This window comes from Mustela erminea, chromosome 1 (assembly GCF_009829155.1).
Source record: "Mustela erminea isolate mMusErm1 chromosome 1, mMusErm1.Pri, whole genome shotgun sequence".
Classification (NCBI taxonomy): Eukaryota; Metazoa; Chordata; class Mammalia; order Carnivora; family Mustelidae; genus Mustela; species Mustela erminea.
In genome coordinates this window covers 52983861-53010326 of record NC_045614.1, presented here as the reverse complement: position 1 = coordinate 53010326, position 26466 = coordinate 52983861, and the positions used below count along the sequence as shown (strand labels likewise).

General features: G+C 43.6%; 1 pseudogene; it reads right to left on the bottom strand.

Annotated features, from left to right (window-relative positions):
• Nucleotides 1-7405: 7405 nt before the first annotated feature.
• Nucleotides 7406-7474, bottom strand: LOC116580984 (annotated as a pseudogene).
• Between the last annotated feature and the right edge of the window lie 18992 nt (nucleotides 7475-26466).

Sequence of the window (26466 nt, the reverse complement as noted above, 5' to 3'; positions counted from 1 at the left end):
CTTCAGAAGAGACACTCAAGTTCAGAGGGAGAGAAGGGTGTTGAGGAGGAAAGAACCCTGTGTTTGGAGTTTGGCGGGGGGCGGGGGCAGGTTTGGGGCGTGGTGGGGCTTTTAGCTTCCTCTGATAGAAAGCAATTCCACTTAATAGTGAGATCACATAGAGCTAGTTTGAGGCCCAGCCTCACAAGCTGTGCGTGGTATGTAGTATCTTTCTGGCCTCCTGGACTACATGTGCAAAATGAGGGTGAATAAAAACAGCTGTCATGGTGCCATGTACTCTTCTAAGTACAACAGGTGCTTACGCATTTAATCTTCATGACACCCTGAACAAGTGGGAACGATAACTATTCCTAGTTCACAGAGGAACAGAGAGGTTAAGTAACAGGCTCAAGGTCACACAGCTGGTATATAGAAGAAGTGGGAATCCACCCTATACAACTCAGCTACAAGAAGGTCCAAGATCATAGTTACTGTGCTGTCATCTTCATCTCACTGGGGCTGCTGGAAAATCCCATGAGATCATTTACATAAGAGACTTAGCAAGTCCATAAATGGTAGCTCAGAGACCACTGAGCCTTTCTGCAAGTTAGGGATTAAAGGACTGACGGTGATTCACAGAGATAGGAAACTTTAGGTTCAAGATAGCTGACAATCCATGTTATCATCCAGGGTACCAGTTCTGACATTCACTAATCAGAGAGGCAAGGGATTCTTGCCTTGTTCCTCTGACCAGACCTCTGTTGATGAGCAACCCTGCCCCACTGGGACTCAATGAATCCATAAGCCCCTTTCTATTCCCTGGTGGTTCTCTAGGTCCTCCATATTTTATACTTTGCCAGACTGATGCCACTTTTGTAATTGAGTTAGCCCTTGGAGGAGCAACTGCTATAAATTCTAAGGGAAATGTAATCTACTCCCTCTTGCAGCTGTGAGGCTGATAAGAGTTTGAGGGGAGCTTGGAAATGGCTGGGCCCAGTCCCATCCCCTCTCATTTCTGCAAGTCAGCAAAAGCTTGATTATTTGGAGTGCCTCTCCAAAGTTTTACTTCCTGGGCTGGTTTTAGGCCTACTAAGCCCATAGTGATCACCATTTTTAGAAACATCAGCATTTTAGAACCAGCACGTCAGATATTATTTGGAGCCCTGGGTGAGCAGGGTGTGTGTTTTTTCATTGTGGCATTTGGAACTGATATATCATAACTCAGGCTGCATCCTGGGTGTGTGGGACGGAGGTGGGTAACCAACTTACTAATAACATGCAGGCAGCAGAAGAAAAATAACTGTAAGCCTTTTGTTAACTCTTATCATGTGCCAGGCTCTAAGAGCATTAGACATAATTGAATACACTTACTCTGCACAACAATGCTGTTAGCAAGATACTCTTAGCTTCCTATTTTGCAGATGAGAAAAGTGAGGCACAAATTGGGGAAGAGACTGGTTCAGGATACACAGCTAGTAAGTCATTCCAAGATCAGATGGTTAGGAAGCAGCTGAAGCAGGTCTGGAACCTGGATTGGCCTGGCTCCCCAAGCCTGTTCCTACTTCTGTGCTTTTTGGAGGCAAGCAAGAAAAGGGGGACTATTTGAGCCTCTGAGTCAAGATAGGTAGATGAAAGGTAGATGGATTAAGAAGGGTAGATGAAAGATATCTGCTCTACCACTGGTTAAGTCAGTGTTCGAGTTGCTTCTCTGAGCCTCAGTGACCTCATCTGTTAAATGAGACTAACACCTGGGTCATACCCAGGATTTTAATGATGATTCTTCTGGTGGCAGGGAACGTAAACCCAATTATAAGCAGGTTCAGCCAAAAACTGTTATTAACTGAAAAATTTCAGAAGACATTTTGGATTCAGACATAGTCCATGCCAGAAGCTCAAAGGAAGTTGTTGTGAATCTGTTTCCCTCTGTGTCTTGACTCTGTTTTCTTTTGTGTCTGCTTTATTAGAAGGCTGGGTCTTTCCACAGACAAGCAAGAATAGCCCATTAAGCAACCTCAAGGCAAAGAGATCACTTCCTTCCCAATACTTCCAGCCAAAATCCCAGGGTTGATCTCCATTGGCCTGGATTGGGTCACATGGTCAGACAAACGCATCCCAGCTGTTCTGATTAGCAAAGCCTGAGTTCTATGCCTGTGGCTAGAGTCAGGGAGTGGGGTCAGCCCCAAATAAGTGATGGGTCCCTAAAAGAAAATCAGGGTGCTATTAGCAGAATAATGGGAGCATTGGGCCTGGACTGGCACAGATGTCTAGTTTCCCATGGAACCATTATTAGGATTAAATACATTCATGTGTGTGAAATGCTTGGCTGTGGTGGGTGCTCAGGAACTGAGACCTCACTCTTGGGAAACAGGATTCATGGCCCACCAAATCCAGGCCAACTGCTTCCTCCTTCAAATGGGGAAACCAAGAAGGTCCAGAGAGGAGAATGGCCCAGGTGGCCCAGGGGATCGGCCACAGAACCCAATCATAGAAGCAATGTCCCTTGAACTGAAACAAATTCCAGTTAAAAGTCTCAGCTGAGAAATTTGAGATCGCTCACTAGCCAAAGGAGTTTTCTTTGCATTTGCACAGGGGACACAGGAAATCACAAAGTCCTTAAGACCCAGAGGACATGAACACAACTTATGTTGGACTCCAAGACCGTGCAACAAGCTATGGACGGGCTGATGGGCAGAATGCCCAGTCCAGCTCCCCACCCAACATGTTATGAACTCAGCCATATCCTCTGGGGACTCTGCACTCTGGTTGCAGAGAAATCCAAGAGGTCGTTTTTCAGATAGCTGCCCAAAGAAGGCAAGATGGCCTTTCTCTTGTTTTATTTCCTGCTCAGTTTGTAAGAACAGATATTCGACCTTCAGGGCTGAAGTGGGCCAAGTAGCAAGAATGTTATTTAGAATTATCAAAATTGACCCTTTCAACTTGGCCCTGATGCAGTTCCAAAGTTTCTGGCCTTGGGCCATTAGTGTGACTTCTCCACTCTAAATTTAGTTAGACTGGCATGCTGTGAAGCAAGGTGAGCAAAGAATGAGCAAGAATGGCAAATATCAACCTGGAGTAAGACTGACCCCTTCCTTCCCCTCTTAAGTAAAGCACATAGGTTTGGAGTGCACACCGCTAGCGGAAGCATGAATTGATATAGACTTCCCAGAGGGCAATTTGGAACCAAATGTGGAAGACTTTAAAAACATTCAGTCTACTATTCCATGCTCGAAGAGTTTTTCTTGAGAAAATAATCATGAATATCACCAAGATATACAGCAAGATGTTCATTGCAGGACTGCATGTAATAGGAAAAGAAAATAATCCAAATGTCTAACTACAGGAAACTGGTGAAATAAATTATGGTATACAGATAGAATGGACCTGTTAAGGTCATCTTAGATACTATAGAATTATGTGAAAATGGGTGATGATATGAATATTAAGTTAAAAGGGCTAGTAACAAAAGACTGGTATGTATGAACTCATTTTGTGAAAAAGTGTACCTATGTATAAAAAAAAACTCAATAGTTGGGACGCTTGGTAGCTCAGTTGGTTAAGCATCTGCCTTCAGCTTGGGTCATAATCCCAGAGTCCTGGGATCGAGTCCCACATTGGGCTCCTTGCTTAGCAGGGAGCCTACTTCTCACTCTGCCTGTTCTGCCTGCAGCTCTCTGTGCTCCTGCTCTCTCTGACAAATAAATTAATAAAAATACCTTAAAAAAACCCTCAGTAGTTGTATAAGGCATAGTGGTAAGGAGTGGGATGCTTTTGGTTTTTACTCCTCTGTATTTCCTAATATTTCTTTAGTAAATTTGTATTACTTTGGTAATTAGGTAATTGCCCAATAACTGTTATAAAAGGATTTATGTTTGGTTTCCTTTTAGAAAAGCACTTTCACTTATTAAAAAATCACAAACCAGAAGTGAGATTAAATTGACCTATCTCCCTTTCTCTCTCTCTCTCTCTCTCTGGGTAGGACATGTGAAAAGGAATGGGGAGCTTAGGGCAGGAGTAGCAGCAACAGATGCAGGCCAGGGAAGTGCAAGAAGGTTGAACCAGGAGGCTATGTGCTATGTGTTCTATTTGCTATGTGGCCCCAGGCAAGTCACTCAGAGTTTCTGGGCCTCAGTTGCCACATTGCTAAAATGAAGTGTTTGGTTACATTATCTCTGAAGTTCTTTCCAAGGCTAAAACCCTATGTATGGAAAATGTCTGTGAGCTCCAATGAATGTCCATATATGTTAGGGGAGAACATGTATGGTCTAGAAATGGGTTCAGTATAAATTATTTTTGCCCCTCTAGCCCTATATGACTATGTGAAAGCTCTGCTTAGCTTTACCATTTCTTGGGAATTGGCAGATTCCAGGGGAAAACACATGGAATGCTGGGCTTACCTCCATGAGTTCCTCTTCACTCTGGGATCTTGATCCTTCAGGTCTTGGCTTCCTGGAGAGCTCTTTGATGCCTTTGAACAGATTTTTATGTTCATTTTAACAGTTCTAGCTGGGTTTTGTAGTTGAATATGGAGAGCACTACTCTCTACAAGCTAGTTTTCTTGCGCAGAAGAGGAAGTTTGGTCCTATATTATTTAAGTAAAAGTGGCTAGTTATAAAACATGTGCATAGTGGGATCCTATTCATATGCAAAACAGGTCTATGTGTTTATGCAGAAGAAACAGTGAAAGAGTGAAAGCTACCTACAGCTTCTATCTCTGGCTGGGTTTTCATTTTTTTAATGGTTAGCTTTATTCTTCAAATTTTATAGAGTGGACTCTGGTAATGTCTAAATTGGGATTGATCTTTGAGGTCATTTATATGCATTTAATAAATGAGGAAACTGAGGTCAAGAACATGTAAATTCATGTCACTCAAACAATTATTGGAGGATTGCTGTGAGCAGAGATTCATGCTAAGGGGCTCCTGGGGCATCTAAAGAAAGGTAACACCTAGTCACTCATTCCTCCATCTCAAGTGTCTCCAAATGTGCTTGACTTCGGGATATGAGAATGAAGATGACAAGAATCTGCCTTCGGGTATTCTAGCTGTGGAGAAGAATATCAAAATAAACCTTCCCAGGTATGCCGTAGAAAATGCTAAAGGAATAATGTGGCAGAGACCGTGCTTGACCTGTTAATAACCATTCTTTCAATATCCAACCAAAAGATTGGATTTCCCAGCCTCTCTTGCAGCAAGGTGTGGTCATATGACTAAATTTTGGCTAATGAGATGTAAGGGTAAATGTTGTGGGGGTTAGTGCAAAGTCTTTTTAAAAGGAACTTACAAAAAAAAAAAAAAAAACACAACGAAAAAGCAAATCTTGTTTCCTTTTTCCTGCTGCTTGGGATGTAGATGCAATGGCTGGAACTTTAGCAGCCATTCTGACCTATGATGTCACATTGGGAAGGGAGCCCCATACTCAGATGATGGAGCAAATAAAATAGCCTCAGTCACTGATACCATGGAGCTGCTATACCAGCCCTGGATTGTCTATTTCCATACTTCTTTTATATAAAAAAGAAACTTATTTTCCTTATCACCCCAATATTTTGGATTTTCTCTTTCATACAGATAAACCCAATCCTAACTTACAAAAATCCTAAAAATTACAATTCCAATTCACAAACTCACGTAAGCAAGAAAGGTAACTTTAGTTTCTGTTACATAAGCTCAGTCTCCACTATGATCTCCCATTTCAGGTGGGAGTCCTTAATGGTAGTTAAGTTGGGTTTTTCCTATTTCTCTGGGGGTAGTATGTCAGTTCTAAGGATCTTGTGGGAACACACACACACACACACACACACACACATGTGTGCATGCACAGACACACACACAGGGCACTGCTATATTATCTCTTGTTCCTGAGTCTCATTTCCTCTCTCAGCTGCTCCCAGGGTCCTTCCAAGTGCACAGGAGCCATTGCTTGGCTCCCACAGCCCCTGGGGCAGAGAGAACTCTATTAGACATTGAGGTTCTTCTGCCCAGCCACACAAAGCTATTTTTATGCCCAAGAGTATGCTTAGGAGAAGAGTACAGGTTTTTCTACACTCAACTTCTCTGAAGTTATCTGGAGATTTGGGGGCCCTTCTTCAACCTCAGGGCCATCTCCAGAGAAGGGGCAAGTTCAAGGGGCTTGTACCATCCATCTCCCCTTTTGTTGCAGCTCCAGCTCTCTCTCCTACCCTTGTCTCTGTCAACATTTTAAAATAACAAGGTAAGTGATTCAACCAGTAAAATCCAGTTAATTCAGAAATAGCAGAGGAATTGCAATTTGGGACAAGCAAACTATAACAGACCATACGCAAGTCTCAGAACAAAGGAGGAGTGATTTTTATAGAAGGAAAAAGGGAGTGGGTGGGATTGTTTTGAACAAAGGTTCATTAGAAGAAAATGAGAGTTTGAAGTGGGGGCAGTCTCTCATTGACTGCAGGCGAGGGCAGCTTGCCTTTGCCAGACTAAAAAGAAAGCTTCCTTCTTCCTGCTGCTCTATGCAACCTGCGACCATGGCTTCCCTACTCCAATTCTGAATTCAGTTTCCCTAACATGTTTTCACATCTGGAAACTCTTGCCTAGTTTCAGAGAAGTGGAACCTTCCTCCTAAATACACTGCATTTCCCTGTTTTAATCATGTCATCAGTATGTAAGAACCTTTTCCTGTAGCTCCTGAGACCCTAGATTTTTGAAACCCAAAAGGCAGGGAAAGATTTTGTTTTCTTTCTGAGGGCCAGAAAAAGAAAATAGCCTTGAGACAGTAGCTTAAGATAAGACCTCTGGGTAACAGAAATTAGCAGGAATGCAAAACAACTCCAAGAGCTTCCTCCATCCCCTGTCAGAATGACTGAAATAAAGACGAGTGACAACATCAAGTGTTGGCCAGGCTGTGGAGCCCCTAGAACTCTCTGACATGCCTGTTGGGGATGTAAAATGGCACAGGCACTTTGGAAAATTGATTGGCAACCTTAATAAACATAGATCTGCCTTATGATCCAGAAATTCCACTCCTAGGTATGTCTTCGAGAGAAATGAAAACATGTCCACAGAAACTGCACATAAATCATAACAGCTTTATTCCTAATAGTCCAAACTGGAAACAACCTAAATATCCATGCAAACAAGAGTTTGAATAAACAAATTCATTGTCTGGGATACCATGCAGCAATCCAAGTAGAGGACCTATTGCTGCCCACAACACAGAAGAAAAAAATCATTATTTTGAATAAGAGAAACCAAATGCAAAAAAAAAAGTGAATATTGTATAATTCTACTCATATGAAGTTCAAAAACTGGCAGAACTAATTTACAGTTTTAGAAGTGGTTACCTCTGGGAGAGGGATGGGGAATGGGACTATTATTGACCTAGAAGAGGCACTGGAAGCAGGTGCTAGAAAAATTCTATACTTTGATCTTTGGGATGGTGACACACGTACATAGATAGGTAAAAATTTTAATATCTGTGCATTTTACTACACTTGATCTTAGCCAAAAGGCCGAGAAGCGATATATCTGTGCATTTTAATATGCAGAAATCAGTTTTTAAAATTTTATTTTAATTAAAAAACCCAGAGGCTAATATTTCAAAAACAATATGCTACCCTGGGTGCTATGACAAGGTAAACACATAGCACTCTATGCTAGCCCAGGGGGGTGGGTATTAACCACACTGTGTATGTATGGATGGAGGTGTACGGATGGAGGGCTCCCCAACGAAGGCTTCCTGGAGGAAGGGATGGCTCAGCTAAATGTCAAAGGGTATGAACTGAAGGTTAAGCAAAAGATGTCTCTAAGGGCATTCCAGGCACAGAGGAACTGCATGCAAAGGCACTGGGTGAGTCCCATGAGAACCTGACTGGGGGGTGAGAGTGGGAGGATAGGACTACAGATGGAAGCAGCAGTCAGATCTGATGGAGCCTCATAAGCAAGATGGAAGCTCAAATGGGAGGGCCTTAAAAGTTGTGGTCAGATCTGAGCTTTAGAAAAGCTCCCTCAGGAGGGAGGGAGGACAGTGGTGTAGAGGGGGTTGCAATAATCCAAGAGGTAGGGTATGTGGTCTGAGTTAGGGCAGAAGAAAAGGGGACTGGGATTGAGGGAAGAGCTTCCAGGGACACTGGGGAGAAAGGCTTTCCCAACTGATAAGATTGGCAGGAAGTTAAAGAAACTGTCAAGATCTCGCCTTTCATGTCAGGGAGGAGCCAACTGCTGAGAAAAAAATCAGAGGAGGTAACATCTGTAAGTGTTATAGTAGTTGGCTAGATGTACTTTTGCCTGTCCAGTGTCTGTTTCCCCCTTTCTCTTATGATAGAACCCTGCTTTTTCTACAGAGAACTTATGGCTTCCTAATCTCAGGTCAAGTGCCTAAAGTGGGGGTGATCCCACCTCTCAGGTGTAGGACATGTGACACTGGCCAATCGGCAAGTTCCAGCTCTCTGGTGGAATGCAGTTCAGGGATTGACACATGACTCAGACTGATCCAATGAGAGCCCTGGAAATTCTGCTGGAACTCTTGGCAAAGAATCCCCTCCTTCCTTCTAGGTTTGCTGAGCTGGTGGACTGGAAGCCTGAAGCTGCTGATGGCTCTTTTTGCCACCAAGAAGGAGGAAAGGCTGCCTGAGAATAAAGCCAGCACTTGAGTAAACAGAGCCCTATGTCTGAGGATATTGCTTGGACTATTAGATCCGGCCATGTCTGAAGACTAACCTGTACTTTTTTTCTTTTCTTTTTTAAGTGAGGTTTTTGTTTTTTAATTATTATTTGAGTTTTTTTAGTTATTTATTTGACAGAGAGAAAGATCACAAGCAGGCGGAGGCAGGTAGAGAGAGAGGGGGAAGAAGGCTCCCCACTGAGCAAAGAGCCCGATGTGGGGCTTGATCCCAGGACCCTGAGGCAGAGGCTCAACCCACTGAGCCATCCAGGTGCCCCAAACCTGTACTTTTCACTTTAGCTTCTCTTCTTGGAGTAATTCTATTTGAGTTGGGTTTTTTGTCACTTTGAGCTGAGAGAATTCTGATGACCATAGGCGCCACTGAAAAACTTCACTTAGTAGAGAGCTTGTTAGGAATGATGTAAATGCTCTGGGAATGGATAGTGGTGATGGTTGCACAACACTGTGTATGTTCTTTTTTTTTTTTTAAGATTTTATTTACTTATTTGAGAGAGAGAGAGAACATGAGACAGGAGAAGGTCAGAGGGATAAGCAGACTCCCCGCGGAGCTGGAAGCCCGATGCAGGACTCGATCCCGGGACTCCGGAACCATAGACCTGAGCTGAAGGCAGTCGCTCAACCAACTGAGCCACCCAGGCGCCCTGTGTATGTTCTTAATGGCACTGAATTGTACTCTTAAAAGTGATTAAAATGGTCAATTTTATGCTGTGTGTATTTTATCACAATAAGAAAATTTAATAGAAACTTTTTAAACAACATGTTACTAGCTAAAAGCAACCCATTTCCCATTGAACAGGTAGAGGGCTCCTTTGATGCACATTGGATCATTTTTATTGAAAATCATCCAGAGGCTTCCCATCCCACTTAAAATTCAGCCCACACACCTTCCCAAGGTCTGTAAGTCTCCTTATCATCCACCCTTGTTCCCTGTCCTCATGTCTCACCCTCCTCCCTGAGCTCACTACCTTCCAGCTATGCTACTCTCTTTGCTGCAGACAAACACAGAACAATATTTTGTCCTGTCTTGAAGCCTCTGCACTTGATGATTCTTCTGCCTGGGATACTTATTCCATGCCCCCAACCCCAGGCCAGTCTTTCCACGGTCACCTCACCACCATTCTGTACTCAGTTGCCACCCTTCAGAGAAGCCTACCCTGGTCAAAGTAGTGGTCCCTGCCTATCATTTCAACCTTTGTGGTTGTCATAGATGTCTGCAGTGATCTTTTTCCTTGCTGGTTTGTTTATTGTCTTATAGTCTACATTTTAATATAAGAGAGTAGCTAGAGGGCAAGAACACTAGCTTGTTCCCCTCTGTGTCCCCAGCACTTAGAGGAGCATGTGGGCCACAGTATGTGCTTTATAAATGGTATTGAATGAACTATTTGCACAGGTAAGCTCCTTACAGTTAATTCTGCAAGTGGGGAAAACTGAGCCCAGAGAGGTGAAGGGACTTATCAAAGGCATCCTACAAATCACTGTCAAAGACAGGACTAGACCCAGGACAATTGGTTCCACATTCAGTTCATTTTCTGTAATTCCCCTCCACCTCTTTTTGCCAAAAGACTTGTAAGGCTTGAGCGATTTTCCCCTCTGATGCAAGCATATCAGAATAGAAAGAACAGTGAACTAGAGGCCAAAAGACTCGGGAGCTGGATCTAGTTCCGCCATCCACACACTTTTCAGATGGGGTCTCCTGGAAGACAGGGGCTTTGCTAGCACCCAGTGCACTCACAGTACAGCAGGTACTTAGGCAAGGTTTCCTGAATGAGTAAGTGATTGCTTGCATGAAGAAAATGGGTGTCAACAAAGAGTGGTGGTTAAGATCTCTGAGTCTGAGCTAGATAGATTTGAATTCAAATCCTGGCTATGCCACTTTCCAGTTGTTGGACATCTGATCTCACATGAAGAATATATTTGCCATCCTCTGTGATAGTTGGTCTCCAAGACGGGTCCCAATGACCCTCATCCCCTGGTATTTATGTTTGTGTGTAGCCACATTCAATTAGGGTTGGCCTGCACTGACGCACAGAATACTGCAGAAGGGACAGCGTGTAACTTCTGAATCTAGATCATAAAAGGTACTGCAGGTCCTTCTGGGACTCCTGGATTGTTCATTGGGTAAACCAGCTATCACACTGTAAGGACACTCAAGGAGTTCTGTGGAAAGAGGGACCAAGGCCCCCACACTTCCCAACAGCCAGTACCAGGTTGGGAACATATAAGCAAGCTACTTGGAACTGGATTCTTAAGCTCAGTCAAGCCTTCAGATGACTAAAACTTCTGCTTCATGAGAGACCTTGAGATAAAACTGCCCATTCAAGGTAATCCTGAATTCTTCACCCACTAAAACCATGAGAGAACAAATGATTATTGATGTTTCAAGTCACTAAGTGGGCAATTTGTTTTACGGTAAAAAGTAACTAATCTATCATATTCATCTTTATCACTGACATTTACTGAGAGCTTACCCTGTGGTTTTTCATTTGAACCCTCCCAGTCATGCTATGAGATGACAAGACAAGAAAACTGAGGTGTAGGGCAATGAAATCTCTCTGTGCAGAGCCCTTGAACTTAAGGGCTTAATGGTCAGGTCTGAGAGTCAGAAACTCAGTGTGTATGACCCAAGGCAAATATAGCTCTAGGATCCCAGGAAGGAGAGATGAATTTTGGGTTCTGGTTTCTGGTAGTTTCTCATAGTTAGGGAGAACACTCCAAAAGCAGCAGACACATTCCCTTCCCTTGAGTACCTGACTACAGGAGGTCAGATGCTAATGAATAGCATATGGTGTTCTGTTGCTGAGAAACACACATGTTTATACAGGAGTGATGAGAAATGATAACACTTCATAGGGTCTGGCACTTTGCATATATAAGGCTTCATACCTGCAGAAATCCATAGACTCCCACCTGGCAAGTAAAGCATGGATTTATGGACTGAATGTGTCTCCCCTCTCTCGAATTCATATGTAGAAAACTTAACCCTCAATATATTGTAGGTATTTGGAGGTGGAGACTTTGGGAGGTAATTTGGGGTAGATGTGATAATGAGAGTGGGACCTCATGATAGAATTAGTGGCCTTATAAGATCAGGCACCATGGAGAACTTTCTCTTCCTCCCTCATTCCTTTCTCCTTCTCCTTCTCCTTCTCCCTCTTCTTCTTCTTCTTCTCTCCTTCTCTTTCCCTCTCCTCCCTCTCTCTCTCCCCCTCCTTATTTCTTCCCATGGACACACATAGAGAAAAGGCCACAGCAAGAAGGTGGCTGTTTATAAGCCAAGAAGAGAGCTCTCACCAGAACCCAACTACCTGGTACCCTGATCTCAGACTTCCAGTATCCAGAAGTGTGAGAAAATAAATTTATGTAGTCTAAGTCACACAGTTTGTGGTATATCACAGTAGTCTAAACAGGCTAAGACACATGGCAATGTACATTTTACAGATGGGGACACTGAAGCACTGGAAAAGTTATAGGACTCTCAAAGTGTCACATGGGCTTCAAGTGGCAGAGCCAAGGTTAAAGCCTGGCCATTGGGTGCCCTTACAAGTGCAAAGGACTGTCAGGGTTTCCTCTAAGGGAAGTTCTAGGAAGAGGTGAGCAGGGAGCACGGTTCTGAAAAAGGGGGGGGGGTGGCCTGGTGGAGAGAATGGGGCATGGAGGACCTAAAGGGGCGGGGTGAGCCCTTGGGAGGCTCCTTAGGGGTATGAAGACAAAAAGGGAACATAGATGGAATGGAAAGAATGAGCAAGCCTGGGTGTGTGGAAGAGGCTTGGCTGAAGAAATTCCAGTGGTAGGTACAATTGCAGCAGGAGGTTTTTGCAGAGTGAGAGATCTTGGAGCTGGGGCCAAAGTCAACCATGGTGCCTAAAGTGGGAAGAAGAGCTTATTTTGCTTCTTGGGTGGATTTATATTCACAATATTTTGCAACTATCGCCACTATTTGTCATTACCTCAGAAGACAATTCTGTATCTTCCAATTCGCCCTCCCTCATTCCTTGGCAACCACTAATCTACTTTCTGTCTCCATAAATTTCCCTGTTCTGCACTTTTAGATAAATGGAATCAACCCTACCACATGCTGCTGAATGTGACTGTCTTCTTTCACTTAGCTGAAGTTTATCTATGGTTCTCAGGGTTTATCTATGTTGTGGCAGTACTTAATTCCTTTTGGGGGCTGAATAATATTCCATTATAGGGATATTCTACATTTTTGTGTATCCATTCATTAGTTGATGGACACTGGGTTGTTACCTCTTTTTGGCTGTTATGAATAGTGCTGCTATGAACATTCTTGTCCAGGTTTTTGTGTGAATATGTTTTTTGTTCTCTTGGGTATATATCTGGAAATGGAACACCTGGATCATATGGTAATTCTATGATTAACTTTTGAGGAACCATCAAACTGCTTTCCAGAGCAGCTGCACTATTCTACCCTCCCAACTGCAATGTTTGAGGGTTCCAAAGTCTCCATATCCTTGCCAGCACTTGTTGTCTTGTGTTTTATATGCCATCCTAGTGAGGGTGAAATGATATCTCATTGTGGTTTTGATTTGCATTTCTCTAATGACTAATGATATTGAGAATCTTTTCATATGCTTATTAGCCATTTGTATAACTTCTTTGGAAAAATGTCTATTCAGATCCCTTGTCCATTTTGTAGTTGAGTTGTTTGCCTTTAGTATTGTTTTGTGAGAATTCTATATAGATTCTAGATACTAGACCAATATTGGATATATGATTTGTAAATATTTCTTCCCATTCTCTGGGGATCGCCTTTTTCTTTCCTCCCATTCTCTGATGGGTAGGGCTCTTCTGGGGCTGGTAGGGACCTTACCCCTGGTGCCAGAGCACTGAACACTCTCCCACTGTGGAAACAAATGGTTCCTCAGAGGTCTTACCAAAGAGAACATGTTAGTACCTTTGTACGTTTACAGTGAGTGCCCCACATGCCAGGCACTCAGGGCATAAATCTGAAAATAACATGTCCCTTCCCCCTTGAGCTGCCTGTCTCCATGAATAATACCTACCATCACCCAGACTTTCAAGGGAAAACTCCAGCGCCCCCTCAGGCCACCAGCCAATTTGCCACTATAGCTCTCACTTCCCCTCTTCTCTCCTCCCCCCACACCCCAGTCTAGGCCCAGGTTACCTGAAGGATTTCAGTCATTCCGTAATTGTCTGTAGACCTCCCTGCTTTCTTCTTCCAGTCCATTCTCTCTTCCCTCAGTGCAGAAGCAGAGTGACTCTTCTTAAGTAAGTATCCCATCGTGGTTCTCCCCTCACCAACTTCTCAATGGCTAAAGTCAAGAGAGAAGACCCACGCTTAGGCAGGGGCATTTGGTATGACTGCTCCTCTACCCTCTTTCTTGAAGTGACTCAGCCAGACCGAACCTTCTCCCAATTTCCCAACTTGCCCCGCCTCCACACTGTGCAGAAATCACTCACTCTGACATAAAGAGATGGCAGTGGGGAACTCCAAAATAGGTCATGGGTTGGGCAGCAACAGGTCAGGGAGGAGCTGGTTTGTGTGGGGAAGGGGGAGGGGAAGGCTGCAGGGGGAGGGAAGGGAACCTCACTCACGCATGTGTAGTGATGCGCTTGGACTTAGACATGCAGGCCGGCTCAGTGGACTCACCTGAGTCTCTGGGGTGTGTGAGAGCCTGAGTCAGCCCTAGGTATTGGGAGGCAGATTCCATTGCCCACCACCCCTACCCCTGGCCCTCTCAGATGCCTCAAACCACAGCACTGAAAAAGCCTTAGAGATTCTGTGGTCCACCACTCATCCCTTTGCCTCTATTAAAACCCCATTCTTCCCACCTCAAAAATGGAAATGATAACACCTTCTGGGCTGTTGTGAAGCTCAAAGAACATGTGTGCCTGGAAAGCACATCTAGACTCTTCCACTAACTTTTAGAACACATGGGGAAACTGAGGCCCAAAGAGACAAATTGGTAGCTTTCAACCTTGACTGTGGTAGAGGATCACTACGAGAATTTGTTGAGAATAAGGATCCCTGGATCTTACTGCAGCTTCTGGCAGGTGTTCTGTTATCTGTATTTTTTAACAGGTGACTCTCCTGGGAACCAGGGGAGTAGGTGACTACTCTGAGAATACACAGAAAGGTGTGAGAGGGCAAGGGGGCCCCATCTTCTGAGGAGGTCTGGTTCTCTTCCCAGAATTCTGAGATGTGCCTCTGGTGAGAGGTCACTGAGGTCCCAGCTGTGTGTGATTGACCACCTTACTTTCCCAGACTGGCAGCCAAAAGCTGGCTTCCCTGATGCCAAGCTGCTGGAAATAATTTCTCCTTGCTGGATTTGGCTGTTAAGGATGTTCTGGGGAGAGAAGTCTCTTGGGGTGCAGACCCTAATGAGATGGGAAGGGGAGGTCTGGGGACGGAGGGAAATAGGAAGCTCCATCATACAATGAATAGAACTGAAACCAAAATAAACAGAAGACAGGTTTGTCTTGGGTCAGGGTGGAACTGTGGTGAGGAGGGGGCTGGCTAGGGCTTCAGTGGTCACCTCCTTGCCTGTCTCGGGCTCCTGGCACCTTCCTGGTTCCCTGTTTGCTCTTTCCATCTAAACGTGTTCTCTGGACAGGATCTGAACCTCATCCACACTCAAGTGCAGTTGTCTAATAAAACAAATCCAAAACATTGTAATGCTTCTTTCTTTTCTCTCTCTTTCCTTCCTTCCTCCCTCCTCCACCCCTTCCATGGTCTGCTTTCTAATTTTGACTCTGGTCTTGAGCTCTTAATTTGAATTGCTTTCCCCAGGTCTCTATTTCTTCATTTATGATTTGTGTTTTCCATACTCACTCGACAAAGCTACAACTCTGGTCATGTCCACTCTCAGCCAACGCCGCATCCACCCCATGCAACTGCAGCTTAACAACTGCTTCGACTGTGCTCACTTTAAAATTCATGACCTTGAACATCAAGAGGGCCCTTGGTGCTGCCTGGCTATTAGGCTCTACCTACCTACCCATTGGCTCTCCAGCTCTGCTAGACTACTGCTCCACTCCTCTGCTCCCCTAAACCCTTAGTGTCCCACACCCCACACACTCCACTGCCTCTTCACCAACAAAATCAAAGCCCTCAGAATGTCCACATACCCAGCATGTGCTGACCCTCCCATGTACTCAGGCTTCCTACTTGCTGCTACAGGTGAATGGCCTGTCCTTGTGCACTAGACTCCAGCCCCATTCATCTGCCCTCTTTTTCCACAGCATCATTTTTATTTTTAAATTTTATTTATTTATTTATGTTGGTGGGCTTTTTTTCCCCCATAGGATTTTTTAAATTATTAGGCTCAATTAGCCAGCATATAGTAAGTACATCATTAGTTTTGATGTAGCATTCAACAATTCATTAGTTGTGTGTAACACCCAGTGTTCATCACCACATGTACCCTCCTTAATACCCATCACCCGTTTTCCCCATCCCCCCATCCCCCTCCCTTCTGCAACTCTCATTTTCATTCCTGGAGTCCAGAATCTCTCATGGTTTGTCACCCTCTCTGATTTCTTCCCACTCAGTTTTCCCTCCCTTCCCATGTGGTTCTCCGTGCTATTCCTTATGTTCCACATATGAGTGAAATCATATGATCATTGTCTTTCTCTGCTTGACTTATTTCACTTAGCATAATCCCCTACAGCTCCATCCATGTTGATCCACAGCATCATTTTTATCTCTTCTGGATCATTCTCATCAGCATACAAACATGCCATTAATTTCCCCCATCCTTTAAAACAACAAAAATCTGGCCATTACTTGCAAGAGTAAAACTGACCCACTTTCTTACACCATATACAAAAATAAGTTCAAAATGGACTAACAACTGGAATGTAACACCCCAAACCATACAATTCCTAGAAGAAAACATAGGCAGTAATCTCCTTGACATCGGTCTTAGCAACATTCTTTTGGATCTGTCTTCTCACACGAGAGGGAAAAAAACAAAAATAAATGAGTGAGACTATGCTCAGTGAATTAGGTCAAAGGTAAAAGACAAATATGCTATGATTTCACTTATATGCAGAATCTAAGAAACACAACAAACGGGGGTAGAAGTCAAGATGGCGGAGAAGTAGCAGGCTGAGACAACATCAGGTAGCAGGAGATCAGCTAGATAGCTTATCTAACCATTGTGAACACCTACAAATCCACCAGGAAATCAAAGAGAAGAGCAACAATTCTAGAAACAGAAAATCGATCACTTTCTGAAAGGTAGGACCTGCGGAGCAGTGAATCCAAAGCCACAGGAAGATAGACTGCGGCGGGAGGGGCTGGCTCCCGGCAAGCGGCGGAGCAAAAGAGCACAAAATCAGGACTTTTAAAAGTATGCTCCATGGAGGGACATTGCTCCAGAGGCTAAACTGGGGGGAAGACCACACGGGGTCAGCATAACCCCAGGTCCCGCGGGGTCACAGAAGGCCCGGGGATGTCTGAGTGTCGCAGAGCTCGCAGATATTAGAGCGGGGAAGCCTGCTACAGTGATAAAGCTGAGAAGTGAGCTCTCAGCTCGGGGTTTCCTTGAGCCGGTCGCAGGCTGGGTGAGCTCGGAGTGCGGCCAGAGGCCACGGAGACGGAAGTGACCGGGCACTTTTCTCCAAGTGTGAGCAACTGAGCACTTTCCTCCAAGCACGACCAGAGACCAGGGAGATGAGGGCGGTTGGGCACTTTTCTCTGAGGGTGCACTGAGGAGTGGGACCCCGAGCTCTCGGCTTTTCCACGCTGGAGATTGGGAGGCCTCCATCTTCATTCCCGTCCTCCAGAACTCTATGGAAAGCGCTCAGGGGACAAAAGCTCCTGAAAGCAAACCCCACCGGATTACTTAGCCCAATCCCTGGTAAGGGTGGTGCAACTCTGCCTGGGGCAAAGACACTTGAGAATCACTACAACAGGCCCCTCCCCCAGAAGATCAACAAGAAACCCAGCCAAGACCAACTTCACTCACCAAGAAGAACAGCGGAATTCCAGAGGAGGAGAAAGCAAATCTTATCTGGACAAAATGACAAGCCGGAAAAACTCACCACACACACGCACACACACACACACACACAAAGAGGCACACACAAAAAGCTGGGGACCTAATCAATACAGACATTGGTAATATGACAGATCCAGAGTTCAGAATGACAATTCTCAAGGTTCTAGCTGGGCTCGAAAAAGGCATAGAAGATATTAGAGAAACCCTCTCTGGAGAGAATAAAAGCCCTTTCTGGAGAAATAAAAGAACTAAAATCTAACCAAGTTGAAATAGAAAAAGCTATTAATGAGGTGCAATAAAAAATGGAAGCTCTTACTGCTAGGATAAATGAGGCAGAAGAAAGAATTAGTGATATAGAAGACCAAATGACAGAGAATAAAGAAGCTGAGCAAAAGAGAGACAAATACTGGACCACGAGGAGAGAATTTGAGAGATAAGTGACACCATAAGATGACACAACATTAGAATAATTGGGATTCCAGAAGAAGAATAAAGGGAGAGGGGAGCAGAAGGTATATAGGAGAGAATTATTGTAGAGAATTTCCCTAATATGGCAAAGGGAACAAACATCAAAATCCAGGAGATCCTAAGAACGCCCCTCAAAATCAATAAAAATAGGTCCACACCTGGTCACCTGATAGTAAAATTTATAAGTCTTAGCAACAAAGAGAAAATCCTGAAAGCAGCCTGGGAAAAGAAGTCTGTAACATACAAGGGTAAAAACATTAGATTGGCAGTGGACCTATCCACAGAGACCTGGCAGGCCAGAAAGAACAGGCGTGATATATTCAGAGCACTAAATGAGAAAAACATGCAGCCAAGAATACTATATCCAGCTAGGCTATTACTGAAAATAGAAGGAGAGAGAAAAAGCTTCCAGGACAAACAAAAACTGAAAGAATTTGCAAACACCAAACCAGCTCTACAGGAAATATTGAAAGGGGTCCTCTAAGCAAAGATAGACCCTAAAAGTAGATCAGAAAGAAACAGAGACAATATACAGTAACAGTCACCTTACAGGCAATACAATGGCACTAAATTCATATCTCTCAATAGTTACCCTGAATGTAAATGGGCTAAATGCCCCAATCAAAAGACACAGTGTATTAGAATGTATAAAAAAACAAAACCCATCAATATGCTGTCTACAAGAAACTCATTTAAGACCCGAAGACACCTCCAGATTTAAAGTGAGGGGGTGGAAAACAATGTACCATGCTAATGGACATCAGAAGAAAGCTGGGGTGGCAATCCTTATATAAGATCAATTAGATTTTAAGCCAAAGACTATAATAAGAGATGAGGAAGGACACTATATCATACTCAAAGGGTCTGTCCAACAAGAAGATCTAACAATTGTAAATATCTATGCCCCTAACTAGGAGCAGCCAACTATATAAACCAATTAATAACAAAATCAAAGAAATACACGGACAATAATACAATAATAGTAGGGGACTTTAACACTCCCCTCACTGAAATGGACATATCATCTGAGAAACAAATCAACAAGGAAATAAAGGCCTTAAATCACACACTGGACCAGATGGACATCACAGATATATTCAGAGCATTCCATCCCAAAGCAACAGAATATACATTCTTCTCTAGTGCACATGGAACAGTCTCCAGAATAGACCACATCCTGGGTCATAAATCAGGTCTCAACTGGTATCAAAAGATGGGGATCATTCCCTGCATATATTCAGACCACAATGCTCTGAAGCTAGAACTCAATCACAAGAGAAAATTTGGAAAGAACCCAAATACATGGACAGCATCCTTCTAAAAAATCCTTCTAAAAAATGAATGGGTCAACCAGGAAATTAGAAAAGAATTGAAAAAATTCATGGAAATAAATGATAATGAAAAGACAATGGTTCAAAATCTGTGGGACACAACAAAGGCAGTCCTGAGAGGAAAATATATAGCGGTACAAACCTTTCTCAAGAAACAAGAAAGGTCTCAAGTACACAACCGAACCCTACACCTAAAGGAGCTGGAGAAAGAACAACAAAGAAAGCCTAAACCCAGCAGGAGAAGAGAAATCATAAAGATCAGAGCAGAAATCAATGAAATAGAAACTGAAATAACAATAGAACAAATCAACAAAACTAGGAGCTGGTTCTTTGAAAGAATTAATAAGATTGATAAACCCCTGGCCAGACTTATCAAAAAGAAAAGAGAAAGGACCCAAACAAATAAAATCATGAATGAAAGAGGAGAGATCACAACCAACACCAAAGAAATACAAACAATTATAAGAACACACTATGAGCAACTCTACGCCAACAAATTCGACAATCTGGAAGAAATGGATACATTTCTAGAGACATATAAACTACAACTGAACCAGGAAGAAATACAAAACCTGAACAGACCCAAAACCAGTAAGGAGATTGAAACAGTCATCAAAAATCTCCAAACTAATGAAAGCCCAGGGCCAGACAGCTTCCCAGGGGAATTCTACCAAACATTTAAAGAAGAATTAATTCCTATTCTCCTGAAACTGTTCCAAAAAATAGAAATGGAAGGAAAACTTCCACACTCATTTTATGAGGCCAGCATCACCTTGATCCCCAAACCAGACAAGGATCCCATCAAAAGAGAGAATTACAGACCAATATCCTTGATGAACACAGATGCGAAAATTCTCACTGAAATACTGGCCAATAGGATCCAACAGTACATTAAAAGGATTATTCACCACGACCAAGTGGGATTTATTCCAAGGCTGCAAGGTTGGTTCAACATCCGCAAATCAATCAATGTAATACAATACATTAATAAAGGAAATAATAAGAACCACATGATAGCTCTCAATAGATGCTGAAAGAGCATTTGACAAAGTGCAGCATCCCTTCCTAATTAAAACTCTTCGAAGTGTAGGGATAAAGGGCACATACCTCAATATTATCAAAGCCATCTATGAAAAACCCACTGCAAATATCATTCTCAATGGAGAAAAACTGAAGGCTTTTCCGTTAAGGTCAGGAACATGTCAAGGATGTCTGTTATCACCACTGCTATTCAACATAGTACTAGAAGTCCTAGCCTCAGCAATCAGACAACAAAAAGAAATTAAAGGCTTCCAAATCGGCAAAGTAGAAGTCAAACTATCACTCTTTGCAGATGATATGATACTATATGTGGAAAACCCAAAAGGCTCCACTCCAAAACTGCTAGAATTTGTACAGGAATTCAGTAAAGTGTCAGGATATAAAGTCAATGCACAGAAATGAGTTGCATTTCTTTATACTGACAGAAGAAAGAGAAATTAAGGAATCAGGCCCATTTACAATTGCACCCAAAACCATAAGATACCTAGCAATAAACCTAACCAAAGAGGCAAAGAATCTATACTCGGAAAACTATAAGTACTCATGAAAGAAACTGAGGAAGACAAAGAAAGAAAAAAATGTTCCATGCTCATGGATTAGAAGAACAAATATTGTGAAAATGTCTATTCTACCTAAAGCAATCTACACATTTAATGCAATCCCTATCAAAATCCCATCCATTTTTTTCAAAGAAATAGAACAAACAATCCTAAAATTTATATGGAACCAGAAAAGACCTTGAATAGCCAAAGGAATATTGAAAAAGAAAGCCAAAGTTGGTGGCATCACAATTCCAGACTTCAAGCTCTATTACAAAGCTGTCATCATCAAGACAGTATGGTACTGGCACAAAAACAGACACATAGATCAGTGGAACAGAATAAAGAGCCCAGAAATAGACCCTCAACTCCATGGTCAACTAATCTTTGACAAAGCAGGAAGGAATGTCCAATGGAAAAAAGACAGCCTCTTCAACAAATCGTGCTGGGAAAATTGGACAGCCACATGCAAAAAAATGAAATTGGACTATTTCCTTACACCACACATGAAATGACAGATGCTGGCGAGGATGCGGAGAGAGGGGAACCCTCCTACATTGTTAGTGGGAATGCAAGTTGGTGCAACCGCTCTGGAAAACATGTGAAGTTTCCTCAAAAAAATGAAAATAGAGGTACCCTATGACCCAGTGATTGCATTACTAGGTATATATATCCTACAGATACAAACGTGGTGCTCCGAAGGGGCACATGCACCCGAAAGTTTATAGCAGCAATGTCCACAATAGCCAAACTATGGAAAGAACCTAGATGTCCATCAACAGATGAATGGATAAAGAAGATGTGGTATATATACACAATGGAATACTATGCAGCCATCAAAAGAAATGAGATCTTGCCATTTGCAACGACGTGGATGGAACTAGAGCGTATCATGCTTAGCGAAATAAGTCAATCAGAGAAAGACAACTATCATATGATCTCCCTGATATGAGGAAGTGGAGATGCAATGTGGGGGGATTGGGGGGGTAGGAAAAGAAAAAATGAAAGAAGGTAGGATTGGGAGGGAGACAAACCATAAAAGACTCAATCTCAAAAAACAGACTGAGGGTTTCTGGGGGGAGGGGGGACGGGAGAGGGTGGTGGGAATATGGACATTGGGGAGGGTATGTGCTATGGTGAGTGCTGTGAAATGTGTAAACCTGGCAATTCACAGACCTGTACCCCTGGGGATAAAAATACATTATATGTTTATTTTAAAAAAAAAAAGAAAGAAACACAACAAACAAAACAAAACAGGAATAGACTTACAGTTACAGAGAGGGAATGGTGGTTACCAGAGGGGAGGGTGTGGGAGGGATGAGTGAAATAGGTGATAGGGATTAAGAGGTCCAAAATTCTACTTATAAAAGAAAACTATAATGCACAACATAGAGAATATAGCCAATAATATTATAATGACTTTTTATGGTGACAGGTGGTAACCAGACCTATGTTGGTGATCATGTTGTAATGTATAAAAATATCCAATCACTATCTTGTACACTTGAAACTAATATAATACTGCATGTCAACTATAATTCAATAAAAAAAGAGTGATGCCATCACTACTAAAAACCTTGACTCCTCTTCCCCCTTGATGATCCCTCCATGTCTCCCTGTTTGGATTCCTTACTGCTGTATAGCAATCCACCCTGAACTTAATAACTTTCAAACAACAACCAAGTTCTCAGGTCTCCATACCATGGGGTGACAGGGCTCCACTGGGCAGCTCTTCTGCTTCATGTGGTATTAGCTGCAGCTGGAGGCTCCTAGAGGCTCCCCTGGGCTGGGAAGTCTGGAGGCCTTGGTGTGCTGGAAGCCTGGAAGTGCTTGGTGCTGGCTGGTAGCTGGAGCCTGAACTGGCCTGTTGAGTGCAGGGCCTCCCTGCTCCCCTCCACATGGCCTGCCCTGTGGTTTGGGTCTCTTATAGCATCCACCTAGGTTCCAGCAGTGCAGAAGCTGCTGGGCTCTCTTAAGAATTAGGCCTAGAACAGAAGCAGTGTGGCTTCTGCCACATTTTGTGGGGTAAAGTCAGTCCTAGGGACAGCTGAGATGCAAGGGAAGGGACTATACAAAGACCTGAATAACAGGAGACAAGGTCCCTGGGGCCACTGAGCAACAGAATGCCACAATATCCTTTGCAACAAAACTCCTCAAAGAAACTGCCCGAGCTCAATCTTTTTGACATCTCCCTCCCATTCTTTGTAAACCATTCTGACCAGGGGCCATTCCTGCTGCTCCATGGGTGGCCCTTTTGTCAAGGTGGCTAGTGGCCTCCTCGTGGCAAAATCCATGCTCATTTCTCAGTTCTCATCTCTCACATGGGTAACCACAGTTGACTGCTCCCTTCTCCCTTGTCTGATTTCTGGGACACCGTGTGGTCTCGGTCCTCCCTCTGGTCTCTCCTCCTTCTCCTTCTCTTCCTTCTCTCTTCTCTACTCCTTCACTGGTTCTCTTCTCTCCCCTACCTCTTAATGCTGAGAAGAGCTGAGGCTTGGTCTTTGATCCTCTTCTCTTCCCCATCTGTATCACTGTCTTGGTAACCTTGCCCAATGTCATCGCTTTCAATACCATTTATATGTAAGTGATCACGCTTATGTCTCCAGCCGAGACTTCTCTTGAATTCCAAGCACAGAGACTGCCTGTTTGACATTTCCGCCAGATACCCAATGCACAGCTAAACCCCTCATGTCCAAAACTCAGCTACTGATTGTGCCCCCTCCCAAAACCTTGACCTGACCCCAGCTCTCCCCATTTAGGTGGGTGGCAACTCCTGACTTGCAGTTACTCAGGCCAAAAAGCCCAGCATCAAAACTGATTCCTCTCTTCCTCTGACACCCATATCCAAGTCGCCATGAAATCCTGCTGGATCTAGCTTCAGAGTATACCTAGACCCTGACCACCCCTTATCCCTTCTACTGTCCGCACTCTGGTGTGAGCACCATTTCCTCTTAGGATGAGAATTCTCATAGCTCTTTCTGCTTTGATTTCAACCTCCAATGGTCTATTCATTTATGAGTTTTCTGAGGGATCCTTTTAAAATCTAAGCCAGGTCACATCCATCCTCCTGTGGCTCCCATGTCCCTCAGCAAAAACACCAAAATTCTCACCATCACCTACAAGGTCCTATGTGCCCTAGCCACCCTGTGACCTTTGACCCCCTACTCTCCCCTCCACTCAGTTTGCTCCAGGTGCTTGGCCTCTGATATTATACCTTAAACCCAGAGACACACTCTCATCCAAAACCTCTGCATAGGTCCTCTCCCTCACCTGGAACACTCTCCCCCTAGATCCCTTCAGGACTCCCTTTTTTACCTCATTCAGGCCTTCTACATGAGTCCTTCCCTCATCTCCCTGTTTAAAATGGCATTCCATTCCTGCCTCTTTGGCTTTTCCCATCTTTTCCAACCTCTCTTTCCCTACTGTCTTCTCTCATCAATAGCTCTTAGCCCTCTAACATATCTATATAATTTACTCATTTGTTATGTTTATTGTTTATTGTCTGTTTCATGGTGCTAAAATGGAAAGGTCACAAGGGGAAGAATCTTTGTCTCTTGTTCACAGATGTATCCTATTGCCTAGAGTAAAGCCAGGCAGAGAGATTGCTAAAATTTTAGTTTTTAATTTTACTGTAAGTATCTTGAAACCTTTTGCATATCTCAAATCCTTTGGGACACAAGGAAGGGTGTAGACAAATCTATTCTTGCATTCACCTCCCCATCCAACCATCTATCTATCCATCTATCCATCAATCTGTCCATCCGTCCATCCAATCTACTGCCTATCCATTTGCTCATATCCATTTATCTGCTTATCACCATCCATTCATGTCTGTCCACCTGTCTGTTTATCTATCCATTCATCCCATCCAACATATTTCTGAAACAATCTTTCGACAAACATTTTTAAAGTATTGACTTTGGGCCAAGCACTATGCTGGGCTCTAGAGTCAAATCCATGACAGTAAGATTCTGACCCCTGAGGTGGCAGTAATGAGATAACTGTTACAGAATGTTTGTTTAAGAAAAAACCCACAACCACAGGGCCTCAAGTCTTACTGTAAAGAATGACACCATAAAGGACAGCTGGCAAATTTCTTGGGTGCAGGTGGACTGGGGCAAGGGAAGAGGGAGGTTGCTGGCTCTTCTCCTGACTCTTGGGGTCTGCTTCTCAGAGGACCTGGACTGGCATCCTATTGCAATAAGACCATGAGTTGGGAAACTGGTTCCAAGGCTCCTCTTCCCACCAGGAAACTCTCCTCCCCCTGGGTCTACCCCCAGCAGGTACAGGTCTGGGATCTCTGTATTCTACTTCCTTCCATGTCCCCAACCCCCAGTGTCTTCATCTGTGAAAGGAGATAGCAGCACTCCCTTGGCAGAATTAACTAATGCACGTGGGAAACTTTCTATACCTGTGGTACTTAATCTGGGCTGCACATTCTACCCCTCAGGAAGCTGATGCCCAGGCTCCACCTCCATACTATGAAATCTGAACCTTCTGGAGTAGGGCCCAGGCATCAGCATTTTAATCATTTGGCGGTGGGGCCTGGGAATTACTATTTTTAAGAAGCTTCCAGGGGATTCTAATGTGCAGCCAAATACTGCACATTAGTGTAGTACACAAGTACACAAGTACTCTGTACTGCTGGAGCTAGAGCCATTTAATCAATGCCTTTTATCTATTTAATTGATTCTGAATATTACAGCTGGAGAAAAGCAGATTTAATTAGAGGAGACAAGACACAAAGATGCTGAAGACAATGTGTGGACACTTTCAAGGGCCTCACAAGTTGCACATTTCTTCTTATCTTACCCTTGTTTTTGATTTAGCTTATGTCATGGGAAAAACTATGTTCGTAAAGCTTTATTTTTGGAGGAGTGAGTTAAACAAAGTAAGAGATGGAGAGAAACTCTCAAAGGCTGAGACCCAGAGAGAAGAGAAAGAGAGAGGAAGAGGGAGGGAGAGAGAGGGATAGAGAGAGAGGAAAGAAGGCAGAGGGAGAGGGGAAGAAGATGGAGAAAGGGAGGGAGAGGAAGAGGGAGGAAGAGGGAGGGAGAGGAAGGGAGATATTTTCTTGAGCTAACTGGCCAAGAGTAAGTGGAGAAACAGCAAAGAAAAACCTGTGGAAGCACAAAAGCACTGACCAGAGATTATATTCCCCAGTGCCCAACATGAGCGAGGAGAAAGTATGCTGGGCAGGCCCTCCCCTCCTTCCAGGGGAAGGGGGGGTGTGTCTTGGTGAGAAGAAGAGCCTTGGACCCAGGTTCCCACCTCATGTTCTTATTGCGATGGTACACCAGTTCAGGTCCTCTGAGAAGCAGACCCCAAGACAAGAGGCGTGCAAGGGATATGGGGGCAAGCCACTTGTGAGGAATAATCAAGGAGAAGAGGAGCAGAGGAGACAGGAAAGCCTCTGATCCAAGTGCAGTTGGACACTCATGAAAGCTGAGCGAGAAGAGTGGTGCT